General features: G+C 41.9%; 1 protein-coding gene across 24 annotated transcripts in view; it reads right to left on the bottom strand.

Annotated features, from left to right (window-relative positions):
• The window catches only part of SLC17A1 (solute carrier family 17 member 1), a 269472-nt gene that overhangs the window by 123282 nt on the left and 125431 nt on the right, over positions 1-20759 (bottom strand). For 19 of the 24 annotated variants that reach the window (XR_014016750.1, XR_014016751.1, XR_014016752.1 and 16 more), the window contains one exon: positions 15164-15401. The exons of 4 other annotated variants lie outside the window; for them this stretch is intronic. The gene's annotated coding sequence lies outside the window, so the exon portion shown is untranslated. Of the gene's footprint in view, positions 1-10952; positions 11129-15163; positions 15402-20759 lie in introns of all 24 variants that reach the window. One more of the 24 variants, XR_014016759.1, reaches the window with a different exon arrangement.

Below are 20759 nucleotides of genomic sequence, written 5' to 3'. Positions count from 1 at the left end.
CAGACACTTTCTAGCAAAACTGTCGAAAATAAAGGTTAAAATGTAAAACCTCCAAAGCTATCTGAGAAAAGGAGAAAAATATTTAGTAAATGATAATTATCGTACACAGATTTTTATCAGCAAAGTTGGATGCCAAAGACAAGGGAAGATTTCCAAGTAAGCTTATTACATAATCATCTCGGAAAATGCCTTTGTGGTAAAAAGTTTTATCATTCTTTATTCTTTATATTTTCCTGATGGTAGAGAATGAAGATAATTATTTTTTTCTCCAATTAGTATTATACAACTTTAAAAACTGTGCAAAGACATTTTCAGATCATTGAGAGTACAAACAGGAAATGACTTAAAGGCAGACTGGAATGAATTAGGAAATATATCCAAAGCAGAGACTGAATGATTCAACCTTTTAGAAGGAGCATTTCAGTCATTTAGAGATATTCTTTAGACAAAAGAGATGGATCTGTCATGACTTTATTCCATTATGTCACATTACTAGGAAATGCTCCCAACTCTGTGTGGAGATTGACAATGGCGATGTGAGAAAGTTGGGGGCAGCACGTCTTGGGGAAGTTGGTCTTTAAAAACACTGAAGCATTTCATGGCATTTCTTCTGATGTGATTTTCCCCCACCCTCCACTTTGTCTTGTCATAAAACTATTTATTATCTTCCTCTTAAAATAGAATTAGTGCTTGTCTAATTAACTTTCCTGGAATCTAATTATTTTTAAACATTTTCTCAACTTTCTTTCTTTATGTGAAAATGATGATATTGCAACAGAGCTGAGGTAATCATTTTCATAGGGAAATCATTTCCAGACAATTAGAGCTTGTACCTCACATTCTTCCTTTAATAACTTTGATCATTAGAACATGAAAAGATAAATTCTGTTTTTTGCCCCCCAGATTACAGTAGAGGGAACATCTTTTTCTTTTCATACACACCATAAACGGAGGGGCAACAACCAGTGGCTTTTCTGCCATCCTGTGCTCACCTATTACCAGGAAGACCGCATGGTGGTGAAAATATGATCCTTCGCTCCTAACGTGACTTCATTACTTGGAATCAACAGGATTAATGTCTTTGGCACAACATACTTTGCTAGATTATAAGATCCTCTCCTTGACACCAGCCACTTTGCTGCAATGGTGTCCACGTGACTGACAATACAACTTGACAGCCTTTGTTCTTCTGTACCTCCTGGAGGTTTCATTGCATGTGTGACATTTCTTTATTTAGCAAATATTTTTGCATTTAATTAATACAACATACCATCACTCTTCTGGGAGCAGGGTCACAGACACAAAGTCCTGCTCCCTGGTCTTATATCCTGGTGTGTGTATAGCTTCTCTCTCACTCCCATCCACTGAGGAGAATTTTATTTTGCCCACTAGATTCCCAAGACCCTGTTACACAAAATAAGGGTATTAGGTAGAGACAGAATCACAGAAGTCAAGAATTCCAACTGGTTTTTGTTGGCAAGGGCTGGAATTGGGGCACAGTTTGGGAGAGTTTGAAAAGAGAGAGGAGAGAATGGGGGCAGCTATGTGTGAGGGGTCTAAAGGGAGGAAGACAGTTCACTGGATTTTATTAATGGAATCCCCCTTTGATGTTTATTGAAAGAGTTCAATAATGATTTAAGTTTCTCTTTAAGTTTTTTTTTGGTTATTGGATTGGTGTTTCCTTGAATAAACCACTATGTATAAGTAGGCCACAAGGCTGCTTAATTTTAATTCGGTAACACTTGGTAGTACCCAGAGAGGCCATCTGATACGTATGGGTTCTTCTCCTCTGAGGGGCTGGGAGTTGCTGCCCGAAATGCAGCAGCATGGTGGGAGAGGCATCAGACCTGGGGTCTGAAATCCTGAATGTGAGTTTCAACCTAGGTTATTTTATTCTGAACAAAGTCACCTAACTTTCCTAGGATTATGCTTCTTTTACATAAAACCAAAGATGAGACTGATAGATTTCTAAGGTTCCTTCTATTATAACCACATACTTTTTATTTATTATTTTTTTATTTTTTGCTTTATAACAAATTTAATCAGTTATACATATACATATGTTCCCATATCCCCTCCCTTTTGCGTCTCCCTCCCACCCTCCCTATCCCACCCCTCCAGGCGTATAACCACATACTTGATGACAACCGTGTGGCAGAATTGATAACTTAATGAATTGCCTTTTGGTGAGCATATTAGCACTGTAATCATTTTGTTATTGTTTTTTGAGAACAATGCTTTCTCTCAAAAGAGTGGATAGGCTTTCTGAAACACAGCCAGTGGAAAAGATTCTGGGGGGATACATCTTGGAGTTCCTAACAACAAGCAACATGAATGATTGCCTCTTTAGTTTCCTGTATGTGTTTCTTTGTTTCAGCTCTTTAGAAAAGTCTTAGGAATGAAAAGGGAACATGAAAGAAAGAACATAATCTCAGTCCCCAGATGGAAGGAGAAATTGAAAATAACAAATGTGGTCAAAGCTCAACTGGTCACATGGGAAGAAGTTCCACTGAGAACCATCCTGGCTCAACTGTAAGTCACTCGCTGACTTTCCCCTACTACTAATTGGTATTCTGGGTAAGCTCCAAGTTAGTTTTCCCTATCACCAGGGCCACTAGGTTTGGGTCCAGGTAGAAAACTTGGGGGGTGGAGGCTGTATCAATTAGCATTTCCCTTGAAACAACCAACCACATAATCTAAGTAACATAACTTTAAGTGTTTACTGCTCACTAGTCTAAGATCAGCTAATCACTTTGCTGATCTTGGCTAGGCTGGCTCAGATATCTGGGGATCGGCTGGCCACTGGCTGATAGAGGCTGGCCTTAGCTTGGGCAACTGGGATAACTCAGCTCAGCTCTGTGTGTCTCATTCTCTAGGAGGCTAGTCTGCCCATGTTATCCTCATGGCAACTGCAGAAATATGAGTGGGCAGGCACTGCTCAAGCCTCTTCTTGAGCAGTATTTGCTAATGTCCCATGACCAAAGCAAAGCAGCGTCAAAGAGTACAACCAAGAGGAGGAGGGCACTGCAAAATTACATGGCATGGGCACGGATTTAAGGACAGAAGAATTGGAGCCATTTTTGTGACCTACCTATCATAACCCCTGAGTCAGGAGGATCTGGCTCAAACTCTTCACCAGGGATTTGCCCCAGGGGCCCCCTTTCACATCACCAGGCCCTATTCATTTATAGTGTGTTCCTGTCACTCTCCTCTTTAACCTGGCCCACTGCCAGGCACAGTAGATTTGAAGGGTTCTGATGAATTTTTACCATAGCCTGAGTTAAATAGAACTAGAGAATTTAGTCTGCTATTTTGAAAAGTAAAGAAAAAAAATCAAGTACATTGAAAAATCTAATAGAAATAACACCATCAATTCCCCTATTTGTCTTTAGTAAGAAGACATATTAAGCTTCCCCACTGAATGAAAAGCAGGGATTGGTTTCTTATTTTCCTCCCCAATATCCTTGTGAATACGTAAGTTAAGTTATTTTACACAACTATTCATATTTATATTAACACAGTTCTTAAGTCTAGAGAGACCATGTCTTGGCCAGGAGCTCAGAGTAAGTTATTGGTTGGGAAGGAGGCTGGTAGGCATGTGAGTCTAGACCAGACCCCAGACTCCTACTCTCTCCTCCTTCCCTATTTCCCTCTGGTCTAGTTTCTGTGTCACTGTTTTGCATGGCCTGATGCATTTCACATTAGGGTAAGAAAATATATGAGTTGAACTATTATTCAAAATTAATCAGATGGGTACATTCTTAAGGGAGACAATTTCATGACATGTTTCTAATGCTGCAATATTCTAAAGGAAAAGAGTCAGATAAATATTCTCATTTAATCTAATAGTCCTAAAAAACATGAATAAGTTAGGGCGTGTCTGGAAAAATCCTTACCAGTTTTGACTCCTGCTAAGACAGAAATAGGAAACAATTTTCTAGTTCCCTCACTTGACAAAAAAAATTTTAAGGGGAAAAAAAGTACTTGACAATATAAAAACCAACAGGTTGTTTTGATGTCTCTCTCTTTCTCTCCCTCCCTTGCTTATGGTTGTTTGTAGAATGATAAAATACCATTATTAATGAAAACAATAGCTTGCAAGTTAGCAGAGCAGCCAACATCATGGAAACATCTGCTATGATGGAAGCGTAAGCAAGTGTTTTCATTCTGTATTTTAATTACAGATACTATTGTTTAAAATTACTTGCTAACAACTGTTGTCCCAAAGATGATTCAAAGCTGAAAGTTGCTTTTATGAACTAAATGGCTTCAGGGAACCTGTTTGTATGTTATATACAAGAGAGAGAAAGCGCAGGACATTTGGACCAAAGAAATGTCTCCAATGTGCAGAAAATGCTAGGATACTCCAGGTCAGAAAGGACATGTAAAACAAAACAAAACAAAAAACCTATACAAATGAGAAGAAAAGTAACTGAACTTGTCATCAGGAAATCTGGTTAAATTCTCACAAGCTATGTGCTATATGTACTCATGCATATCTATGGATACTCATGTCCCACCTGTTTGAACCTCAGCTTCCTCATCTGTTAAATGGAAATAATAACAGTAATAAAAATACCTCACATGATTGGTGAAAAGACTGTGTGATTGAATGAACTAATGTACATGAAAACATTTTATGAACTGTGATGCTTTGCACAAACATTAGGTAGGTGAGACAATAACAGTGGGGAGGAAAGGGGGAGGTTTGTTTCATCACCATCTTGAGTAATAAAGCATAAAACTGTCTGTCATGCACTATTTACAGAGCCAAACATGGAAGCTACCCAGGTGTTCATCAACAGACAACTGGCTTAAGATGTGGTAGATAGAAATCAACATACAGAAAACGGTTGCATTTCTTTGCACTAACAATGAAATATCAGAAAGGGAATGTAAACAAACAATCCCTTTTAAAATCGTACCAAAAAAAATACTTAGGAACAAACCTCACCAAGGAGATAAAGATTATATGCTCAGAGCTATAAAACATTAATGAAGGAAATTAAAGATGATCCAAAGAAATGGAAAGATATTCCATGCTCTTCAATTAGAAGAATTAATATTGCTAAAATGGCCATACTACCCAGAGCAATCTACAGATTTAATGTGATCCCTATTAAATTACCCATGACATTTTTCACAGAAATAACAAGTAATGCTAACATTTATATGGAACCATAAAAGACCCAGAATTGCCAAAGCAATCCTGAGGAAAAGGAACAAACCAGGAGGCATAACCCTCCCAAACTTTAGACAATATTGCAAGGCTACAGTAATCAAAACAGCATGGTACTGGCACAAAAACAGACATATGGATCAAATGGAACAGAATAGAGAGCCCAGAAATAAACTCACAAAACTAGGGACAATTAATCTTCAACAAATGGGGCAAGAATATACAATGGGGAAAAGACAGTCTCTTCAGCAAGTGGTGTTGGGAAAGTTGGACAGCCACATGTAAATCAATGAAGTTAGAACACACCCTAACACCATATACAAAAATAAACTCAAAATGGCTTAAAGAGCTAAATATAAGACAAGACACCATAAAACTCCTAGAAGAGAACATAGGCAAAACATTCTCTGACACAAATCGTACCAATGTTTTCTTAGGTCAGTCTCCTAAGGCCATAGAAATAAAAGCAAAAATAAACAAAAGTTTGACTTAAACTTACAAGCTCTTGCACAGCAAAGGAAACCATAAATGTAACGAAAAGACAATCCACAGAATGGGAGAAAATATTTGCAAATGGGAGAAAATATTTTCAAATGATGCAATCGACCAGGGATTAACCTCCAAAATTTACAAATAGCTCATGTGTCTCAATATCAAAAACCAAAGAACCCAGTCCAAAAATGGGCAGAAGACCTTGATAGACATGTCTCCAAAGAAGACATACAGATGGCCAGTAGGCACATGAAAGATGCTCAAAATCACTAATTATTAGAGAAATGCAAATCAAAACTGCAATGAGGTACCAGCTCACACCTGTCAGAATGGCCATCAATAAAAAGTCTACAAATAACAAATGCTGGAGAGGGTGTGGAGAAAAGGGAACCTTCCTACACTGTTGGTGGAAATGTAAATTGGTGCAGCCACTATGGAAAACAGTATGGAGATTCCTCAAGAAACGAAAAAAAGAGCTGCCATATGATCCAACAATCTCACTCCTGGGCGTATACCCAGACAAAACTATAATTCAAAAAGATACAGGGCTTCCCTGGTGGCGCAGTGGTTGAGAGTCCGCCTGCCGATGCAGGGGACGCGGGTTCGTGCCCCGGTCCAGGAAGATCCCACATGTTGCGGAGAGGCTGGGCCCGTGAGCCATGGCCTCTGAGCCTGCGCGCCCGGAACCTGTGCTCTGCAACAGGAGAGGCCACAACAGTGAGAGGCCCGTGTACCGCCAAAAAAAAAAAAAAAAAAGATACAAGCACCCCATCTTCATAGCAGCACTATTTACAATAGGCAAGACACAGACGCAATATAAATGTCCACTGACAGATGAATGGATAAAGAAGATGAGGTATATATATATACACACACACACACACACACACACACACACACACAATGGAACATTACTCAGCCATTAAAAAGAATGAAATAATGCCATTTGCACCAACATGGATGGACCTAGAGATTATCATACTAAGGGAAGTAAGTCAGAAAGAGAAAGACAAATACCATATGATATCACTTATATGAGGAATCTAAAATAAGACACAAATCAACATATCTATGAAAGAAAAACAGACTGACAGATATAGAGAACAAACTTGTGGTTGCCAAGGGGAATGGGGGGTAGAGGAGGGAAGGATTGGGAGTTTGGGATTAGCAGAGACAAACTATTATATATAGGATGGATAAACCACAAGGTCCTATTGTACAGCACAACAGAGAACTATATTCAATATTCTGTGACAAACCATAATGGAAAAGAATATGAAGCAGAATATATATGTATATATATGTTTGAGTCACTTTGTACAGAAGAAATTAACACAACATTGTAAATCAACTATACTTCAATTAAAAAAAGATGTGGTGTATATATATACAAGAGAATATTACTCAGCCATAAAAAAGAATGAAATATTGCCATCTGCAGCAACACTGATGGACCTAGAGAATACAATGCTCGGTGAAATAAGTCAGACAGAGAAAGACAAATACTATATGATATCACTTATATGTGGAATCTAAAAAATAATACAAATGAATCTATATACAAAACTGAAACAGACATAGAAAACAAACTAATGGTTATCAAAGGGGGTGGGGGGACAAGTTAGGGGTATGGGATTAGCAGATACAAACTACTATACATAAAATAGATAAGGAACAATGCTTTACTGTATAGCACAGGGAATTATATCCAATATCTTATAATAGCCTATAATGCAATATGATCTGCAGAAAACCCAAATCATCAAGCTGTACACCTGAAATTAACACAATACTGTAAATCAACTATACTTAAAAACAAACAAAAAAGGTCTGTCATTCCCTTGTCCCATCCCTGCTCCCCAAATCCCTTACAGTTACTCAACGTTCCCTTGTGGGTCCGTACATCACACATTCATGCTGACTGAGTCCTGATTTTGTAACCATGCAGTTTCTGGGACTCAGGGTGGGTGGTCCCAAAATATGCCTCAATGGCATATTGATTATTTTGAATTAAAGTCATTTAAAGAAAGAGCCAATGACTCTGACCCTCCTCTCTGTCTCCCTGAAAGCAGGAAATAAATTTTTCATATGGAAGGTGCCCTCCGTGCATCTGGAGGCAGAAAGACACCCTTATCTCCAGAAGAATTTGGCTGAGAAGCCCCTGTGAACAAACCTTGTTACTTCTTTAATTTACCACACAAGACCAAACTCTGCTGATGTTCCGTATCATTAAAAGCCCCAACCTAGTTTCTTTGTCCTGTCAATTCCCCTCAACTTTGTTTCTTTGTCTTAAAAATATATAAAAGCTGCCTCCTTTGGCCACTTCTTAAGTCCTATTTCTATGAGACCAAATGACAAATACCCTCCACATAACACACACACACACACACACACACACACACACACACACACACACACACACACACACACTCTCTCCCTCTCTCCCTCTCTCTCACTGGAGTTGTAATACAATGATGGTAAGGGGCAGGGACACCCAAGAATCCCAGAGAAGTTTTAACTAGCCAGGAAAAAAGGGGCCTCAGAGTAAAATGAAGTCATAGAAAATAAAGTAATATTCCTTGATCACCTGAATCTGTGAACAGAGATTCATATGTGCTACACATAAATTATCCCATTCAATCATGGGATGAATGTACATTATTATTCCTATTTTACAAATCAGAAAATTTGGGCTTAGAGAGGGTAATTAAACTGTTGAAGGTCTCCCAGTTAGTAAGTGACAGAGCAGAATACAAATTAATTTGTAAAACAGGAATAATGTTGATTTCTCATAGTATATTAGCCAGAATATTTTAGTTTTAAGAGCAAAATCAGACTCAAACTAGCTTCCACAAAAAGTTGTGTGCATAGAACTACAAATCATAAAGGAAGATCTGGATCCTTGACTGGGATTAGGGGCTCAAGAAACACCAATAATTCTCTCTCTCTTTTCTCCATTTCTCAGCCAGAACCTTTCTAACATGCAAAGAAGATGGCCCTTGGCAGTTCCAGATCCACAACTTCACAACTAACTGCAGGGCCAACTTTTCTGTAGCTTCAATAGAAAAATTCCAGGGCGTATTCTGATTGGTCTAGCTTGGATTACATACTATCCCTGAGCCAATCACTGTAGCCAGAGGACAGGGCACTTCAACTGGTAAGGTCTAGATCAGGAGCAGACAAAGTATAACCCTGGGGCCAAATCCAGCCCCACATGGGCCACACCTGGTCATGCTCATTCAATTATATTGTCTATGGCTGTTTTCATGCTATACCAGTAGAGGTGAGTCGTTATGATAGACAGTATGTCTTGCAAAGCCAAAAATATGTTCTATCTGGTGTGTGTGTGTGTGTAATTATTATTACATAAGTTACAGGTATACAGTATTATAATTCTATATCTGTATACACTACAAAATGATCACCACCACAAAGCTAGTTACCATCCATCACCATTCAGTTGACTCCCTTCGCCCATTTCCTCCATTCCTCCCCTGCTTCCCTCTGGTAACCACTACTCTGATTTCTGCATCTATGACTTGCTTGTTTTGTTTCTTTAAGATTTCACATATGGGTGAAATCATATGGTATTTGTCTTTCTCTGACTTATTTCATTTTGCATAATGTCCTCAAGATCTGTCCATGTCACAAATGGCAGGATTTCATTCTTTTTCATGGCTGAGTGGAATTCCATTGTGTATATATATATATACTACATCTTCTTTAGCTATTCATCCATTGATGGGCACTTAGATTGTTTCCATATGTTGGCTACTGTAAATAATGTTGCAGTGAACATGGGGGTGCAGGTATCTTTTTTTTTTTTTTTTGCAGTATGCGGGCCTCTCACCATCGCGGCCTCTCCCGTTGCGGAGCACAGGCTCCGGATGCGCAGGCTCAGAGGCCATGGCCCACGGGCCCAGCCGCTCCGCGGCATGCGGGACCCTCCCAGATCAGGGCACGAACCCGCGTCCCCTGCATCGGCAGGCGGACCCTCAACCACTGCGCCTCCAGGGAAGCCCAGGTATCTTTTTGAATTAGTGTTTTCATGTTCTTTGGATAAATACCCAGAAGTGAAATTGCTGGATCATATGTTAACTGTATTCTTAATTTTTTGAGGAATCTTCATATTGGTTTCCATAGTGGCTGCATCAATTTTAAATCCTACCAAAAGTTTCCCTTTTCTCCACATCCTCTCCAATATTTATTATTTCTTGTCTTTGTGATAGTAGCCATTCTAACAGGTGTGAGGTGATATCTTACTGTGGTTTTGATTTGTATTTCCCTAATAATTAGTGGTGCTGAACATCTTTTCATGTTCTTTCCAGAAAAAGTTTGCTGATTGCTTGTCTAGGTGGTTCAGCTGCCTCTGATGCAGAGTCTGACCTTCCTAAAAGACCCTGAATGTTTCACAACAGAGCATTTGATTATCAGAAAAAGGAAGGGGTACGTCTGGCAGTAAAACACAGCATATGACTTTTGTGATGACTAAAGACACACATTGTTTAAAGACCGAAAACATAATAGACACTTGATTTAGGTAATTTTTTCCACACTTCCCTACTCCCACATGTAAGGCCAACTGGCCCGAGGCAGGGGAACGCAATCAGATTCACAGGTTGCATCGGACCGAAACTCTCCGGACCACCCAGTTCCAGAAACTGACCTGGAGACTTTCCGGACCACCCAGTTCCAGGAACTGACCTGGGGACTTTCCACCCGGCCCAGCCTTCCCGCCTTTCGCGGGGCGGGACTAGCGGTCCCAAAACTGATGTAACCGGCACCAGATATCGCCACGATACCCGAAGAGACCACCAAATAAGGAATACCCTGCGCCCTCCCAGATTCACCACACCCCTTTCCCTTCTTCCCCTATAAAATCTTGCCCAACCCTCGCCCGGGTGCGACTTCTCTGGCCCCTTTCTCTCGGACCAGTGAACCTCGCCCGGGAGCGCCGCCTAATAAAGCTCACCTGAAGCTTTCCTCTGTTTCGCGGTGCCGTTTGTTAAGATCCGACCTTACACCACACATATGCTTAGTCCCTTTTTTTCCCCCTACTACTATTCAGGCAGCTCTCTGCTTTAACTGGGATGGAGGGGGAGTGCGGGATGGGGTCTGATTTCTGGTTCCCCATGTAAGGAGCTTGGAAGCCGCAACCCCATTTAAACAAGTAAAAAGCTGAACAGACAAAAAGCAGCAACTCATATCCATAACAGAGGAGAGAACGCAGAGCAAACCACTGCCCCCAAGATTAGAGAGACAAGAAAATATAAGGGATTACCTTTGGGAACCGACATGCAGGGCCGGAAACCAGGAAGCTGTAACTGACGAATTGCTGGAGGCTCAGCAGGAACAAGTCTGAGAGTTGAAACTCCGCAGGGACCCAGTAATACTGTGAGCTCTACCTCCGGAAGCCCGAGCAGATTCCCTCAGGAAACATCGGAGAAAAATCCCCTCCTGCTTCCAGCAGACGGACGAGAAAAGGAGCCATTTTGAAATATCCCAGAGTACGCTGGCTCTACTTAAATAGCCTGCCCGCAGGTGAAACGAGTTAACCAGAGCCTCACCTGCTGGGTTATTATCAGAGCCTGATTGACTTGGGGGAAGGGAAATACCCAACTCCAGCCCACTCTAGCCACCCTGTTCCACCTAAGGGGGAAGAAAAAAACCGAGAAATTCTTGCGAAGTTCACAGTCCAGAGGCCTAAGCTCGCCAAAAGACTGAGACCTGACTACCGGACTATAGAATGCTTCCCCTGCCCCACACCAAACCACCACATGACTATAGGCTTATTTATAGCAGTTCTTTTTACCTGGTACATCATGTTAAGCTACCAAGAAAAAAAATGACAAAGCATACCAAACATCACAAAAGACAATTGGAAGAGACCGAGCAATCATCAGAACCAGACATGGCAGGGATGTTGGAATTATCAGACCCGGAATTTAAAACTATGATTTATATGGTAGGGGCTCTAATGGATAAAGTAGACAGGATGCAGGAACAAATGGGCAATGTAAGCAGAGAAATGGAAATCCTAGGAAAGAACCAAAAAGAAATACTAGAGATCAAAAACACTGTACCAGAAATAAAGAATGCCATGCCTTTGATGGGTTTATTAGCAGACTAGACATGGCCGAGTAAAGAAGAATCTCTGAGCTTGAGGATATGCAAAAAAAAAAAAACTTTAAAAGATAAAAGCAAAGAGAACAAAGACTTAAAAAGACAGAACAGACTCTCCAGGTACTGTGAACAATTACAAAAGGTGTAACATACATGTAAGGGAAATAGGAGAAGAAAGAGATAAAAGGAACAGAAGAAATGTTTGAAACAATAATGACTGAGAATTTCCCGCAATTAATTTCAGATACCAAACCACAGACCCAGGAAGCACAGAGAACACCATACAGGGTAAATACCAAAGAAAAGAGATTGAAATCACCTGAGTCCTCCTCTCTTCCATCTGAGGGTTATTAACCAGCATAGAAAGCATTGACAAACACAAGTTTGTGCACCTGACACACAGTGAGGCCCAAAACTCCAAAACATTGGAGTCTGGAGCAGAGAAAGGTTTATTGCAGGGCTCAGCAAGGAGAATGGGCATCTCATGCTCAAAAGACCTGAACTCCCATAGTCTTTTATACCATGAATTTTTTTTTCAACTTCTTTATTAGAGTATAATTGCTCTACAATGGTGCGTTAGCTTCTTTTGTGTAACAAAGTGAATCAGCCATACATATACACATATCCCCATATCCCCTCCCTCTTGCGTCTCCCTCCCACCCTCCCTATTCCACCCCTCTAGGTGGTCACAAAGCACGGAGCTGATCTTCCCTGTGCTATGCAGCTGCTCCCCACCAGCCATCCGTTCTACATTTGGTAGTGTAAACATGTCCATGCCACTTTCTCACCTTGTCCCAGCCCACCACTCCACCCCCCACCCTATGTTATCAAAGTCCACCCTCCACGTCTGCATCTTTATTCCTGTCCTGCCCCTCGGTTCTTCAGAATCATTCTTTTTTTAGATTCCATATATATGTGTTAGGTTAAGGTATTTGTTTTTCTCTGTCTGACTTACTTCACTCTGTATGACAGACTCTAGGTCCATCCACCTCACTACAAATAACTCCATTTCATTTCATTTTATGGCTGAGTGACAGATGAATGGATAAAGAAGATGTGGCACATATATACAATGGAATATTATACCATGAATTTTGTTGGGGAGGACCAAGCAGCCATTGTAAATGGGGGCCAAAAATTATCCGCAAGAAATGAGGCAAGAGAGCAATTTTTGGACAAATATGGAATCCCTACAAATAGTTTACAATATACTTCTCTTCCTTACTGGCAACTGTTTCCAGTCAATTAAAGACTAAAGAAAGGTATTTGAGGACAATTGGAAAGGGAAAAATGTAAAGAAAATAACCACAATAAAAGAAATCACCAAGACTTCCTTTTCCCCAGGCTGGGGCCTCTGAGGTCTGGTGGGGTCTATTTAGTCACAGCAGTGTTAGTCTCCAAAAGAATGTGCCCAGGCAAAGCAGGCCTCCCGTGACTTTTGTTACAGGACTATAGTGCTCCATGACTCTTGCCAAAGTCAAGGAGGGAAACACTGCTCAGGGTCAGTCCTCAGCACAGGTGGGAAGTGACAGAACTTGTCTTCATGGTCCCCAGGGGCACCTACTCTTTCCGTCTCTATTTTATTGTTCCTTTGAGGGGACTTTTGCTTCAGAAACCCATTCTTCTCTCATGTTTTCTCCTTGTTGCCAGGTTTCAGGGAAAAATCTGGTACCACTGGTGTAAAATAGGGGTGCAGAACAGTCAGATGGGGTCAGGAACCAGCATGTAATAGCTTTATCCTGGCTACTATCATGTAATTAGCTGTGTGTGATTTTACTTCTCTAAACTTCTTGCAAAGTGGGGGATAATGAAAGAACAAGAGCATAGATTGTTAGGACGTTTTAGTGAAATAATGTATTTAGAAAACAACCTCATTTCTTATTGCTAGTATGAGAGATTTTGTCCCTGGTTAAAGACATTTCAGACTTCAATAATCAGTTGGAAGAATAATTTTGGAGAATTCTGGCCTTCCCAAACCTTCCAAAGTGGGCAGTGGTCTTCTCCACCTCATGGCATGGCCAGCCTTGACTATGAGACTTGAGACCCTCAAATCCTTCCATTGTCCCGCTCTGTTGCACTGTCTTGAGATCAACATTTTCCACTTAAAGAGGCAGCCCAATTTCATCTATCAAAATATAATGATCATTTTCTCCTAGACAGTAAAACAAAATTTTACTTCTCTAGTTATCTGAGTGCAGATGGTAGAAGAACTGAGTGAGAATGTTGTTGAACATACGATGGGGGAGGGAGAGGCTGTCTGGCATGGAAATCCTTGCTTGGCATGCACTTTTTTGTCTTATTTATGAATGTGTCATTCTGAGTCAGCACTGATTACCACGGGCACAATTATAGTAATCTGCCAACAAGCACTAATATTGCTAATAATATCGCTTTGCACAGTGATTATCTGAGAACCACTCTCAGCTGTTGCATCAGTATTGAAGCATTTGTTTAACTCCAAATTAAGCAAGTGCTGGGAAAGGCAGCACTTGTTCAGTCAAAAGGAGCTGTTGAAGAGGACAGCCTGCAATTATCTCAAACACGCTGTCACCAGGGGGCTGGCAGGCCTGGCTCACATGCCCTAGGATTGATGATGACCTTTAACAGATGTAGATTCTCAGTATAAAAACCCTTCAGTCCAGAGCAGATAAATGAGTGAGACTTTGTAGCTGGCTGTCTCATCTTTCCATCTCTGCTTGGATAAGCATCTTTGGTTGAAAACTTTTAAGGAGCCAGACCAGCAGCCCCACCAGCAGATCTTGTGCTTGGGTATCCCCGAGCTCAAATCAACCAAAACCACTCCCATTTTTGCCAGTCCCTTGAACCATTTTTTGATATTTCATTTTCACTTTTTTTTGGAGAGAAACACCCCCTTCTCCCTCCAACAGGATTAAATCCATTAACTGTGAGAATGTAAAGCTAAACTCCCTGCCCCAAGCCTTCTTTTGAAAACAGGCTGCCCATGTGTTTTGTACTCATTCTTTCTGTCAGCATTCACCACAACCCACTACTCTTGATAAGCTTGAGCCTGGAAGAGGTAGATCTGTAGGTAGAGACATATGTAGACAAGGGAGGTAGATGGGCAGAGAGGGTCAGCTCAGGAGAAGAGAGAATCCAAGATGAGGAGGGAGTAGAATGGCTGTGTACTTACAGCTCTGCCCCCAGCCCTGGAATCCCCACTGCTGGAGGAAAGGGTCCTCTACCTAAGATCTCCTTTCTTCAGCCTTTCCTCACCTCAGCCTATCTCCTACTTTGCAGGCATCTAGTTGATTCATTTGTGGCCTCCTCCTTTAAGCAAGCTTTGAGGTGAGCAGGGCAGGTGAACCAAAAAAAAAAAAGGGAACTAAATTAACGTTCCCAGTCACTTACCCTTCGTCCATTGAAAAAGTAGATAGCTCCTTGGATCAGCCCCTTGGCTGCCTTTTAATGCTTTGCCATTTTTTGCATCTTAAACAATGGGCTTGAAGTGTTGAACACGGAATCCTCACATAGTAGATGCTCAATAAGTGTGAATCCACCTGCCTCTCACTGGCAACTTAAGGCCATACAATAGTAATTCTGTGGTAAATCCTGAGCTTGGCCACAAGACTCCTTTGTGAGGCAGAACCTGACAAGCAAAGGAGAGGATTATAGGTGATGCTTGTGAAGCACTGAATGGTTAAAGTCCACATAAACCTCATGAGGGATTCTTCCTTACATGCCATAGACGGGGAAAGAGGCTTGAGATATCAAGAGAGGTCACCCAGGTAGAAAGGGGCAGAGCCAGGACTCAAACGCAGGACTTCTGCCTCAAAGGCTTCTTCTCCCAGGCTCCATCAGCCAAACGTGTCTCCAGATATTGCCAAATGTTCTTTGGGTGGCAAAGTCACCCCCTGTTGAGAACCACTGCACTAGATGAAGAGCTAACATATCTGAAGCATGTGCTATGTGCCAGATGCTTCATTGATGTGATCTACAATTTGACCTTCACGATAACCCTGTGAGGTAGGAATTACAGTGTACAAGGGAAGAGACAGGGCAGAGAGGTTAAGAACACTCAACTCAGAAGCAGCCCAGCTGGGCTGTGAAGCAGGTCTGACTGATTCCCATGCTCACAGGAGTCAGAAATAACAATTAAAACAAGATCAGTAAAGGCATTTGTGGGTGTTCTACAATCGTTCATTTAATCACCATTCTTATTTTATATATTTCCTAGTTCAAGAAAGGTTGAAGTCTGAAAATATATTTTGAGAACTGATTTCTGTTTTTCTCTCTAGGACTGTTAAGTGCAGTATTCATAATTTCACTGTATATTTTCTCCGGGGTCATTTCAGAAATGCACTAAAAATTGGATATACTTTCACGTGGAATGCCTACTGGGCTCCCTCTGGTGTCAGCTAAGATTATATTTGCCTTTAAAGGAGCTCACGTGTGACCACATTTCAAGTTAACGAGGAATATGTTCTTCGTCAAGCGGCAATTAAAAAATTTCAACTGGCTCTTACTGACTACATTGTAAATTGTTTTATTCAGATTTTACAGATATTCTATTAAGCGTCCAACATAACTTAGGTTTTATAATGTTAGAGAACAACAAATGTGGATTTGTTGTTTAAATTATTTTTTAATGAATCGAAAGAGACATTTCACAAGATGGAACTAAGTGGAAAAAACAAACATATATATATGAATGAAAACGTGCAGTCTCACAATGATAAAAAGAAATGCAAATTAAAACAATAACGTGGTAGCACTTTACCCTAACACTTAAGCAAATCTTTATTTAAACAGCACCAACTTCTCTGAGAGCAAAATAAAACAGATATACTTTCATGCTTGGCTGTGGCATTTTGATGCAACCGTTTGGAAGAATCATTTAACAATTGCAGACAAAGCCCTAAAATCATGTATACTCTTTGATCCAATCATCCTATATCTAGTAATGGTTTAAGGCAACTACTTCAGAAGGAGGCAAAAGCTATTTGCGTGTACATGTTCATTACAGCATTGATTGAAATAACGAAATATTATTACAAGACCATAATCTTGAATGATTTACAAAAACTAAATAAAGAAGGACAGGAAGAACATTCCGGGGGGAAATACAACTAAGAAAGACAAAAGTGAATTAAATTCACGGAACTGCAAGTATATTGATATAACCACAAATGGGAGACTGTGATAAGAAAAAAGCCCAGTGAGGTAGGCAGGGGCTAGATTCCACAGCTTAGCTTGGAATCTGAATTTTGTCCTGAAAGCTAGGGGGGAGCAGTTGAGAGATGTTGTTGGAGCAGGTCATCAAGAGGATGTGACCACTAGTTGACCCTTGAACTGGAGACTCCTCACCCCTCCCCTGTCCTTGGAATGAACTTTCCACCCACTGTCCCTGTACTAGGAGACACTTCAAAGATGCAGCCTTGAGAGAGTAATGTGTTACTGAGGCCACCTGGACTGTATTCGTGGCTGAACCCCCTTAAGGCTGCTGTATAAACTCTTTAAGATTCTGGTGGGCAGATGCAGGGATCTGCTCATCTTGCGGCTGCACAAGACAAGTCTCATATGTAAGTTCCCTTGCTTATTAAAACTGCCACCCACCAATCTGGAGTTGTCTGCTTCTTTTTTCAGTCTCCCCTTGCCCTCTGTAACGATGGCCAGTTTTGAATTTCACCTGGGGAACTACCAAGTTTGCAAACCAATAATCGGTGAGCCAACCAGGAGACTAAAGAAATGGGTCTTGGGAAAGGGGCACCTGGGGGGAATCCCAGGTTGGTCATCAACCTCTGTGTGGGGAGGGTGGCCTGTATGTTAGATGCCTGTGGACTGTTGCATGAGTACTGGGATGCCCTAAAAACTCGGTCTGATCGAATTTGCTTGACTGAGGTACTGCACAGAGTGCACTGTTAGAAAGTTGGAAGAAGAGCTGAGATTTAGGAAGGACATGTGGGTGTCCACTACTCTGCTGGCTTCAGAGCTGGCAGGCAAGGTAGGAGAACAGGATAAGGTGTAGACTTTAGGGTGCCATTTTGCAAAGGTAGGAGGGCACAAGCTACTACAGATTAAGGTCTGAGAACTGACAAAGCCAGATTGGGGCACTAAGAGGTGGAATGACTAGGAAAGTGAGGAGAATGAAGAGGATGTTGATGAAGAGGATGAAGAGGTGAGTGACAGTGAAATGGACAGAATGTCCCATGCTGTCCAACCCCTAATGCAGAAAAAGCAAAAGCATAGCAACAACAATGTCAGTCAGCGGGGCAGCCCCCAGTTCAGGAAATGTTCATGATGAGAGACTATATACCTGCTGAGCTTATTAATATAGCTGCAATGTTCCAGCCAAAGGCCAAGGAAAGTATCCAGGCATTATTAGCACAGCTATGGGATACAGGGGGCAATGGTGTTTCTCTGACTGGGCAGGAGGCAGAGAAAATGAGCAACATCCCCACACGCCCTGCCCTCTGGCAGCACCTGCATCGTGTGGGGGTTCAAGGTACTCGCTCCTTTATAGATTGAGTCATTCTATCCTACAGAGAGGCTTGGCCCAATTGGGGGGAGGGGGGAGATATCCCTGGGTACGCGGGATTCTAGAAATCTATAGAGAAGGTACAACAAATTCTTAAGGAGTTAGGAATGAGTCAGGTCATCTATGCCCCTGATCTCTGAAGGCCCTGACTGGGCTACATTCACTGCAGGAGTGAAAGCCATGATACTCCAGTCCTCCCCCAGCACCTGGTATGTACACCGATGTCCATGTTGGCTCCAGTCGTGGGAAAAGATATTTATGTTGGGCGATCCATTGCTAATCTTAAGGGAAACTGACAAACCCTGGGAGTGGGTACAGGCTGTGGGAAAGACCTGAGACAGAGAGGGAGCTGGAGAAGCCAGTAGGTTATCCCAATCAGCTGTAAAGCTTCTGGTAAAAGTAGCCTGGAAGCAAGTGGGGTTTGACCTCATTGCTGCAGGGACTCCACCTGAAAAGATAGACCAACAACCCAATGCTGTGTTGGTCAGCCTGTGAAAAGCCTTAAAACCTGAACCACAGTTTAGACCTGCCCCACCTGCCCTTACCTTTCCTGATGTCCCACCTGCTCCAGTGGAGACCTCAGAGACACAGTCTTATTCATGGTGGGTGCCCCCACATACTGGGTTTAGGATGTGGCCAAGACTGTCTCCAGGAGAGGGCCGTTGCAGGTGAATGGAGGCTCCATGTTGTGCTCACTCACTATTCATTGTCCCCCAGAAGTAAACAAAAGGTGATGGCTCTGGTTGACACTGGAACCGAAGGTACTCTAATACACTGTCACCCTTAGGGGTTTTCTGGACCCTCAGTGCCATCGATAGTTACAGATGGCAAACAATTATGGCCAGGAAGGTCCTTCTGACACTGACATTGAGCAATCTCCCCCATGAAAATATGAGGATTTTATCTCTCCAATTTCAGAGCACATACTGGGCACTGATATTCTACAGGGTCAAACTCTGCAAACCTCTATCTGTGACTCCCACTTCTGGTTAGAGTAATCAAACCAGTACTGAGGGGAAGTGCCAACTGGGAACCAGTAAGTCTACCACCCCCAAGTAGAGTGGTAACTGTGAAGCAATATAAATTGCCTGGTGGGGGGGGTGGTAATGAAATAGGAGAAACAATCCAAGAACTGCACCAATGTCATATTATTCACACTGGGCCAGATCCATTTCTTTGGAAATTTAAACTTGGGTTAAGGAAATTGGTCTCTCTCAAAACAAGCTGAGGCTGAAATCTACAAAACTGAGCAGCTGTAGGGGCCCCTGGGTTCAAATGCTCTTGAGCAAGACCCCACATTATAGTCTTCTGCTTTCTGAGAGGTTGATGCCAGTAGGAGTACTATCCAATCAGAGTTGACCTGAGATACCTTATTTGCATTCATTTGCCTCTTGCTCTTATTCCAATCAGAAATTGCTTATTCAATACCTCATTTGAATACACAGTATATAAATAAGCTCTGTGGCTTCACAGCCTGCCATTCTTCTTTTCTCAAGGTAGATAATGGCTGTGTCTCCTATCTCCCAGTCTTTCTCTAAGTTTACTGTCATGTCCAAGAAAGGCTCCAAGAAGCTATCCTCAAGATGAAAAGAAAGGCAAGAAACACCAGAGATGTCACAGACAGTGCTGCGGTTTGCCCCAACCCTGGCATCTCTATGGAAGCCATGTGAATACTGAACTCGTTTGTGACCTTTGAGTACATCACTGGTGAGTCAACCTACTTGGCTCATTACAACAGACTCTTTACTATCCTCTACAGCAGCGGTACCCAACCTTTTTGGCACCAGGGACTGGTTTCAAGGAAGACAATTTTTCCATGGACGGTGGCGGGGAGGGATGGTTTCAGGATGATTCAAGTGCATTACCTTTATTGTGCACTTTATTTCTATTATTACATTGAAATATATAATGAAATAATTATACAACCCACCATAATGCAGAATCAGTGGGAGCCCTGAGCTTGTTTTCACTTGTCAGTCACTGATAGGGTTTTGATGAGTCTGCAAGCAATTGACTTATTATGGTCTCTGTGCAGTGAAACCTCTCTGCTAATGATAATCTGTATTTGCAGCCATTCCCCAGCGCTGGCATCACCGCCTCAGCTCCACCTCAGATCATCAGGCATTAGATTCTCATAAGGAGTGTGCAACCTAGATCTCTCGAATGCATAGTTCAGAGTACGGTGCGTGCTCCTATGAGAATCTAACGACGCTGCTAATCCGACAGGAGGCGGGGCTCAGGTGGTAATGCCAGTGATGGGGAGCGGCTGTAAATACAGATGAAGCTTTGCTTGCTTGCCCACCACTCACCTCCTGCTGTGTGGCCCGGTTCCTAACAGGCCATGACCCGTACCGGTCCATGGTCCAGGGCTTGGGGACCCCTGCTCTACAGGGAATTCCAGAGAACTAATGCCTGTTGATGACTGGGGAACCTGCCAAGCACGCTGTGTGCAAGGCACTATGTCTCGTC

This window comes from Mesoplodon bidens, assembly GCF_964165515.1.
Source record: "Mesoplodon bidens genome assembly, chromosome: 10".
NCBI classification, from domain to species: domain Eukaryota; kingdom Metazoa; phylum Chordata; class Mammalia; order Artiodactyla; family Ziphiidae; genus Mesoplodon; species Mesoplodon bidens.
Note: the sequence above shows the minus strand (reverse complement) of the source record. Positions and strands in the feature narration are given on the sequence as shown.